The 9,511-nt window shown below is 46.7% G+C and overlaps 1 long non-coding RNA gene across 1 annotated transcript; it reads left to right on the top strand.

Annotated features, from left to right (window-relative positions):
* Window positions 1-7,748: 7,748 nt before the first annotated feature.
* LOC308581912 lies at window positions 7,749-9,144 on the top strand. The gene is made up of 2 exons (XR_014005376.1): window positions 7,749-8,166; window positions 8,627-9,144. It is a non-coding gene; the product is annotated as an uncharacterized lncRNA (long non-coding RNA).
* Window positions 9,145-9,511: the final 367 nt, after the last annotated feature.

Raw genomic sequence — 9,511 nt, 5'->3', positions numbered from 1 at the left:
ATAGCTCAGTCAGTAGAGCATGAGACTTAATCACAGAATTGTAGAGTTAAAGGGAACACAAGGGACATCTAGTCCAACGCCCTGCAATGCAGGAATCTTCTGCCCAATGTGATGCTCAAACCTGTGACCCTGAGATTAAGAGTCTCATGCTCTATCAACTGTGCTTCCTCTTTGCTGGGTTGTGGGTTTGAGTCCCATGTTGGATCCCTGCATTGCAGGGGGTTGGACTAGATGACCCTCGTGGTCCCTTCCAACTCTACAATTCTTTGAGTGTATTTCAGATCCCACCTACTGTGTCCTTTTTGCCAGGAACAAGGTATAAAACCTGTGCAAGACATCAACTTAAGTTGTGGGTGGCTAAGGATTCTCATATATATATATTTCATGTACTCATCCACTCGCCCACCACACAAATGGCATCAGAACAGAAGTTCCGCCTTGCTTGATCAGACCAAGAGTCCATCTAGTTCAACATTCTGTTTCCACCAGCAGCCAGCTGGATCCTTCTGGAAATATCACAAATAGAGGCATTGGCAGGGCAGAACAGTCTTCCCTTGTTGTTTATCCCAAACGGGTGGTATTCAGAGGTATCAAGCCTCTGTGCAAGGACTTTCCAGTGAGCTATCCTGCCCCATAATTTATCACAAACTCTGCCCCAGCTGTACCTATAAAAGACCATTCTAGGTCTATTTTGTAACGAAGAATTGTGGCCTGTTACACAGTACAGAGGAAATATCCACATATTAAATGTGGGTTGCCTACCGCCATTGTAAATTACTTTATTCCCAGTTGGGTCTTCCTTCCTATGACTCTTAGTTAGATACACAGTGTGAGAAACGAGGCTGAATTCCCTTCCACTGCCAATAAAAGTGTCTCTGGTTGCTGTTTACAACAGGGCTAATCGAGTGTTTATCCTCTCTTTCGCGATTTGAGAGAAGGGCTTGTTTAGCATTACGGTTCTAAGCCACGAAAGCCCATTAAAAGCACTAATTAAAGCATCAGAAGTCAGACGATGCACCAATGAACAGCACAAACAGCAGTGCAAGGTAGTTTTGGAAGCGTTTTAGCTCTCTCTCCCACAATGCATTGTGGAAATATGCAAAATAACATTCTGGTTTAGGCGGGTCTGATGCTGTAGTGGCTGTAAAATGACTGAGAATAAACCAAATGATTTGTACAAGCACACACACACACCACACACATAACGTCCTTTGTTTTCGGCAACGGCTCTGTAATAAGAGATCTGGCAGCGGAAGCACAGCGACAACTTCACAGCACAGCCTTCCCTTGCTGGGAAAAAGACTCGGCACCTCCAGAGCCATCCCTGGGAGAAGAAAAGACTGACAGTATGGCAGGAAAATGAGAGAAGCAAAAGCAGGCCTTCACGCCGGAGACCTGTGATCAGTATGTGAGCACAAAGTGCGATGGAAAAGTCAACAAAGAAATCTGCTTGGCTTTCTTTTACCTCCCGACTTCCTCCTCCCTCATCACCAGTCCTCTGGAGGCACCTTGAGTCTCTTTATTCCCCGCGCCTGGTAGTGACAGCTACTCTGGGAAAGAGAAGGCAGAGAGAAAGGAGCTCATTAAGCCATGGGCTTTCTCCTGCAGGCAGCTTATTTTGCCTGGGTGCATTTTCTCACCTCCTTTGGAGAGCAGAAGATGCATATACCCTTGTGCGGAGCAAGCAACTTGCTGACTCTGCGTAGGGGGAATTGAGGCAGCACAGGGTACCCACAAACCACAGTGGTCTCCTGGACAAAGGCTTTGCAATACAGTGGTACCTCTGGTTACGTACTTAATTTGTTCCGGAGGTCCGTTCTTAACCTGAAACTGTTCTTAACCTGAAGCACCACTTTAGCTAATGGGGCCTCCTGCTGCCACTGCGCCGCCGGAGCACGATTTCTGTTCTCATCCTGAAGCAAAGTTCTTAACCTGAGGTACTATTTCTGGGTTAGTGGAGTCTGTAACCTGAGGCGTATGCAACCTGAAGCGTATGTTTTCCCGAGGTACCAGTGTACCAAACTGGAAGCTCGAAGGGCCGGGAGATCTGTAGGAAACAGATCCAGGGGGGATCTCCACAAGAAGGCACACGTTTCCCATGTGAGGAGCTCATCCTACACTCAAGTAGGACCCTGGCAGAGACACATGTCCGACTGGCATGTTCCCTCCCTCCTGATCGATCATTTGGGAGCTTCAAAAGCTTTCTTCAGCCCGAACATCACAGCGACCGATGCCAACAGACACCGGCACACTTAGGGATCCACAGAGTCTTCGCAGCTTGCATAACAGGCCTCAGCAACTCAGCATTTTGGCTAATCTACTTTATTTACATATAAACACACAGAGAGCACTGCAACATGGCTCCCTCTCTCTCTAGCATCAGACAGCAAAGAGAAAGAACAAAGGACAATAGTCCCACTTCACGAAACACAGTAACACAAACATCTTGTCTCCGTCACTTCCCACTCTGTGGAGTCAAAACATATACCGTCATGTGATGGACAACAATCCCATGACTGCAAACACGGAGCAGGAATTCTAACATCTTGGGACTTCCTTTTGTGCTGCATTTCTAGGCTCAGGTCCAGGCTTTGCAGGTCTGTGTCTGAGCGGGATGTTACCTATACGCACACAATGAAATGGGAAGTTCGTGTGCAAGGGCAGTGGGGAAATACATACCCATAACTGCAGGTACGGTAATTCTGTAAAATGCACTGTAGCCATTCCAGGGGCCAGAGAGAAGAGAGCAGGAATAACAACTCAATGCGCTGGCAAATGGGATCTCTTTTCTGCGATTATTTGATGGCTAGAAATAGGAACTGTGGCATGAAGCCTACACACATGCTCATGCCACTGGTGGCTGTCATGTAGTGTAAGGAAATGAGGTAAACCCACAGATATTTTACTGCAATGTGGTATCAGTACAGGAGCAATACTTTCGGGACTGCTCATTCACTTTGCAGTGATGAAGGCCGACATAATGAGCTAAACACAGTGTCTGAAAATTTCCATTGCTGCACGTATGTTCTCCGCAATATTTACCCTGCTTGTCTTCCTTGCTTATTGTGTTCTGTCTCCCTCTCTCTCGCTTTGTTTAGTTCTCCCCTGTGGCTCCAACATCACAAACAGATTTCAAAGTCCCCATTGCCCATTGATGTAACATCAATACGACCAAGATAAAAAGCCAAGATTCCCAGAACCAGCTGCTGATCAGACGGTGTTGGCTTTTCCATGGAATATTAATTGGCAAATTAGACACAAAGCTTCATTTACTGCAACCAACCAGAAAGGCCAAATCAGTGCCTCAGATGACACGACTGGATAGGGAGGACTTCCATCAGATCCAGTTTTCAGGATTTGCTGACTATTGTGTGGAAGGGCTCCAGCTCAGTGGTAGAGCATGTGCTTCGCAGGCAAAGGGTTCGATCCCTGGTGTCTTCAGGTAAAACCGGGGAAGACTGCTACCGGAAACCCTGGAGAGCTGCTGCTGGTCAGTGTCAACAATAATGAGCTAGATGATGAATCAATGGAATGACTTGCATAATGACACTGCAGAAATAGAGAGGGTAGAATTCTCACCTGCGTCACTTCCGATTGTAGGTGGGGAAATAAGAACCACCGAAGAAAAACCCTGCTAGATCAGGTCAGTGACTCACGGCAAGGACAACGAAACAAAAAATCCCATTGAACAGTAATGGAGGCTGGATAGCTCAGTCGGTACAGCATGAGACTTTTAATCCCAAGGTTGTGGGTTCGAGCCCCACGTTGGGTGAAAGATTCCTGCATTGCAGGGGGTTGGACTAGATCTACTCCCACTATAAATAATCTGGCAATGATGCAATGATCTACCCATTGGATTGACCAGAGTTTCTGAGCTTTTTTTAGGGGAAGAGCTTAATTTTTTGTTTTCGGTCAATCGCAGGAGATCACGCGATCAACCAGGATTGACCAGGGACAGCCCGTGATCGGCCGGTAGATCGCGATTGACCGGTTGGACAGGCCTGGACTAGATGATCCTCTTGGCCCCTTCCAACTCTACAATTCTACTATTCTGTGTAAATAACCATTAAAAGGGCTGGCTCGTCTCACAAAATTTTAAACAATTGAATAGGCTTGTTGGCATAAAAAGGTCTTCAAGAGACCTGAAAATTAGCAGTGAAGAAGCTTGCCAAATGTCTGCTGGAAGAGTATTTGCACAGTCTGGGGCCGGCAACACCAAATGCCCAACTTCTGGTTGAAACCAGTCAAGGCTCTGTAACAGCGCTCCTCTGGATGATCCAGTGATCAAGCTGGGATATAATAGCTCAGATCCCAGACCAAAGTTGGTCAGGACTTTGCATGTTAAAATTAGCACAGGAGCCTTGAACCTGCCTCAGATGCGTTATGGACAGCCAGTGCAGATGTTTTAGGAGGGGTGTGACATGGCGTCAGCCAACTGCCTCCATCAGCAGCTGAGGCACTGCATACAGCACTGGCTGGAGCTTCTGCCCCAGGCCCAAGGTCCACCCCAGATCAGACCCACTGCAGTAATTCTGCCTCAAGGTTAACACTGCATGGACCGCAGTGGCCAGGCTATCCCAATCCAGATCCACAGCTGGTGTACCAGACAAAGCTGGTCAAAGGAATTCTTTGGAAGTGTTTCTCTCACATTTTAATTCTCCTCCTTTGCTCAGATACTGTTAATAGAATGTGGTTATTGGTGTTTTTCCGGGTGTTGAGCAAAAGCTTATCTTTGTTTTAAATGATATGTGTGGTTTTGTGGTCTTTTGGCTAGACAGTAATTCCCCAGTTCAAGTCACACGGACCAGAAAAAAAGAGAAAGAGGTGAAGCAGCCTGGCTTAAGTTGCTTGATCTCTAGCCAGGGAATACTGGGGAGAAGACCAGGGGGTGTCTAAAGGGCCAAGTGGGGAGGTTGGGATTCTAGGGCAACATAACCTTTACATATATATCTAGCGGCGGCAGCAGAAAAATGATGCAAGTTTGTGGAGGGAGGAAAGATGGGTTTGAGGAAGAAAAGGCTCATCGCTGAGGTCCAGGAACTTGAGCCCTCAATGTCCTGCAGGTAGCCTGAGAGACAGAACTGGGAACATTAGGGCCATTTCACTTTGTGGAGACCTTGTGGAGACCTTGTGGGCTGCTCAACAGTGTTCTTAAACACCGGGGACAGTAAGGAATTAACTCAGATTGTGAGACCAACTCTGAAACCCAAGCCAAGCCCATGTCTCCACTGGTGGGTTGCCATGGCCATATGCCATGGAGGCGAGACTACAGAGAACCCACATCATTTGAAGAAATATTGTTATTTCTGGCTCTACAAATGGTCCACAAACAATAATACTTTGGAGGTCCTGGGTCTCAAGGAGGTTAGACTGGCCTCGACCAGGGCCAGAGCCTTTTCAGCCCTGGCCCCAGTCTGGTGGAACGCTCTGTCGCAAGAGACCAGGGCCCTGAGGGATTTGACATCTTTCTGCAGGGCCTGCAAGACGGAGCTGTTCTGCCAGGCCTTTGCTCTGGGCAAAGTCTGACCCCCTTCTTTCTTTCTATGGGACCCTGTATGTAAGTGGCCTCCTTGGCTCTTTCTATCAACCCATATGGGACCAGCACAGGCAGCGGGACTGGTGAACATTTAATTCCTTACTCCTACGGTTATGATTTGTGGTTTCCCATTTAATTTTATTTTGATTTTAAATGTGATTTTGAATTGTATTTTAAATCTAATCGTTTGATTTTGTGTGTTTTTTAATGTATTTTTATTAAAGATTTTCTTGATTTACAAAGGTATGTGCAATGTCGCTCTCTCGTATTCTTCCAACCATGAAACTTTTTTTTTTTTTTTTTTACAAATTGGTTTCATTTGTTGAGACATTAGGAAGAAAAGAGGAAAAGAGGTGGAGGGGGGGAAGATGAGTGGGGGTGGGGGTGGGTGGCGATGTTTCTATTTTACTTAATATATGTGGGGTTTTGTGTCAGCATTGCTTGTGCAGGTTCTCTGCTGTTCACTTGTGTTTCTTTGGTGGTGAGAGAGGTTGGGGTTGGCCTAGGGTGTGGCTGTTCATTTGTGGTTGGCCTAGGGTGTGGCTGTTCATTTGTGGTTGGCCTAGGGTGTGGCTGTTCATTTGTGGTTGGCCTAGGGTGTGGCTGTTCATTTGTGGTTGGCTGTGGTGGTCTTTGTTTCCATGTGTGAGTGGGTATTTTGGATCGGGTCAGCCATATTGATTTGTATGCTGTTGGTCGATTTTTGTCATTGTCTTGTTGGGCTGTGTGTGTGATAAAGGGGAGCCATACTGGGGTAAAGGCGTCTTCTTCTATTTGATTGTGTTTTTAATGTATTATATATTTGGTGTTAGCTGCCCTGAGCCACGTCTCGGCCGGGGAGGGTGGGGTATAAATAAATATTATTATATTATTATTATTAATCCCTGGTTTTGCTGTTGGGTTCTTAAATGATCCAAACTGGTCCCAACCTGGTCACTGAGCACTCAAACCTTGGGTGGTTCAACCCTTTCCTTCCGGCTTTGAAACAGACAAAGGGTCCATGAGGTAGAATTTGCCTTTTGGGCAGATCTGCCAATGTCCCGCCGTTCCAGATGCTGGGACTGTAGGACACGGCGGTGACCACAGTTCTCAGGAGGAGGAACCAGAGAACACAATCAGCGAGTGAGTGAGTCACCGAGCGGAAACTTTTCACCTCGCTGCATCTTGTCATGTCCGTGCACTGAGGCTGTCAAAAAAACTTTAAATTAATTGTGCAGACAAGCAAGGGGTGGAAAACAACAGTTTCAGCAAATCAACGTAATTTGCAGGGAGATGGGAGAGTTGCTGGCAGGAAATGTAACGAGGACAGAAAGCGTGTGTGGGGGGGTGTTAATGGCTTATAACTTTTTAAAGGATCTTGGGCTGTGGCTCTCTAGGGCCATCATCTCAGTCCAGGCCGCAAATCCAGGAGCCGGCAGGGAAGCATGACAGCAGGACGGTTTGACACCTCCTGGCTCACCACAAGGGATGAACCTGCTAGGATGCCAGCCGAGTCAGCAGCTGCCAAACGGAGCCCAGGGAATGCCCTTGCCTCTTACACAGCTCTCAACCAAGCAGCCCTCCCTCCAGGCAAGAGCGAGAGCTTCCTAATATTTTGGGCTATGCTGCTTGCACTGCTCTGCTGATGCACCCATGCTCACAGCGGTGTCCTAGACAATTCCAGCATCTCCAGCAAGCGGCCTTCGTCGCCTTGCTCCAGAGCAGGGCCCTGGGAGGGAACTGACGCTTCCTTTAGCACCAGGAATCCCTCTCCCTGACATCTCCCTCTGGGCTTCACCCGACAGCTTGACTTTGGAAGTGGCTGTGGACCTGGCTCCAAGGTTAACACACAGAGAGGCCTTTACCTCTCTGGTTGGAGGTGGAGAAAAACAATCAAGCATGTTATACAATTGAGCTAAGGCAAGGCGTTACATCCCCAGGGGCTGTAGCAGATTGATTCCTTTCTTTGCAAGGGCTTTGTAGATAGGCCACTCATTTCCTATGCTGGTTATTTTGTTTTTCCTCTGGGCTCTTCTTTCCTCTTTGCAGATTTCCTGCACACTTCATATTTTATTCCTTTAAAATAGAGTCTCTGCTCCTGTATGGTGTGTGTGTGTGTGTGTGTGTGTGTGTGTGTGTGTGTGTGTGTGAGAGAGAGAGAGAGAGAGAGAGAGAGAGAGAGAGAGAGAGACCTTGAAACAGTCTTCTGTCTTAACATACATTCCTTTCATTTCAAATCTGCAAACCAATTAAATTTTAAGTGGGAGCCTCTGCAGTGCAGTAGGGGCTGGTGGGGAGCAAACCAAGGAAGGATCAGGCCTGTGCCTCGGAGGTTTGCTCCACATTTCACCTCCTGGGACCAGAGGTGAGAACTTTTCCCATTTCTAACCTGCAGCTACAGACTTGGCATATTGCAAATCTCCCAAGGGATGTGGCAGAGAGTTATGGCATGCCTGCAGTTTTAGGTGGGATGGACCAGCTTTCTGACCCAAATGCACCAATGTTCTGTCAGCTCCCACCTCAGGGTCATTATGACATAACAATCAGAGCTTAGCATAGGCAACTGATTGTCACACACAGTTGTCCTAAGCAAAGTCCTCCTCCAGCTCTGTCATTCTACAGTGGAAGTATATTGGGTCGAGTGAACTCAGGTGTGTGGCTGGATAGCCCTGCGATAGCTGTCAAAGATGGTTTTTTTGCCAATATCTGGTAACTTCATTATGTACTTCTGTGCCCAAAGCATCCCTATGTGGTGCCTGGGGTTTTGGATAGGTCTGTTGTGGTGCGGCTGAGCTAACATTTCCTCAGGAAGATTACTTTCAAGTTTCTGAGCTTTCAGATTTCCTTCCTATGGCTTCATATTGAGCTAGTTTAAGGGAGTTTTGGGATTCCTGTTCTCAAGCTGCTGTTTTGAAAGTCCAGAAAAGGGAAACATGAAGGAATGAAGGAATGCTGGCTAACAGTGGAATTTGTCCTGTATCCATTTGGAGGCTATGAAAAAGTGGATTTTAAATCTATTTACAGTAGAAAGTGTGATAAGAGAGTGAATGCCAATACAGGCAATCATTCCTTGTACCGGGTGATGAACCTATTTATTTTGTTTGTTTTCAGATTATGCTGAATCAATCATGTGAACTTCTCCTCTAGAAGCACAAGCTGTAATTTTGCTCACCTTTAGCGTCTCCCTTAATTGTGGAAGTTGTGGGTTTTTGTGCTTATGACGAGGTGTTAATGCAACTGGTGTAAACATGTCTGTTTTTGAAGCTGCTCTGAAAGCGGGCAACCCAAGCATTAATGAATTAGATCACCCAGTAGCCTCAAGTTATTTAAGAAGGCCTGCTAATTTCACTTTGTGACAGTTGTGCACAGTTGTGATCCTGGCTGTGTCACATTCTCTTCAAAAATAATGCCCTCAGCTAGTGGTGCTTCTGCCTGACAGCCAAAAACAAGAGCAAATGGGGTGTTGGAATCTACATCTTCCCTGGTTTCTAAACGTCCTGGTGCTGTGCGGGAAGCCTCAGAAGTCAGGAACCCAGTAGCAGCTGCAAGGATGCTGGTCCCAGAACATGATGTTGAGATTTCTCAAATAGAGATAGTTTCTCCCAGCATGCTGAGCTGTTGGGTTCTCTCTTTTCTGTGTCCTGTTGTACTCTGTGCCTTCTCTTCCATCCCCTGTAAACAAGCTGTCAATTTTAATTGGACTGAGCTGCGGTGGGGAGGAAAAGAGAGACTTTGATAATGAAAGAAAGGGGTTGGTGGCACCTCACGTCCTCTTAAGACTCTGCTGCACACCTAATCCTCCCTGCTCATTCTCAGGAGTTTGTAGGGCAGAAGGATTTTTCAGTCCATTTGCTCACGGAGGCCATACTCCTTCTTTATATACATTTTGTTCTCCTGTAGGAATAAATCAATCCTGCCTTTAAAAGTCCCCTTGTCAACATACAAGAAACATTTTGTGTTTCCGAGTAAAAATTCAGAAGAAAGAGGCCTCAGTCT

This window comes from Podarcis bocagei, assembly GCF_964188305.1.
Source record: "Podarcis bocagei genome assembly, chromosome: 2".
NCBI classification, from domain to species: Eukaryota; Metazoa; Chordata; class Lepidosauria; order Squamata; family Lacertidae; genus Podarcis; species Podarcis bocagei.
Note: the sequence above shows the minus strand (reverse complement) of the source record. Positions and strands in the feature narration are given on the sequence as shown.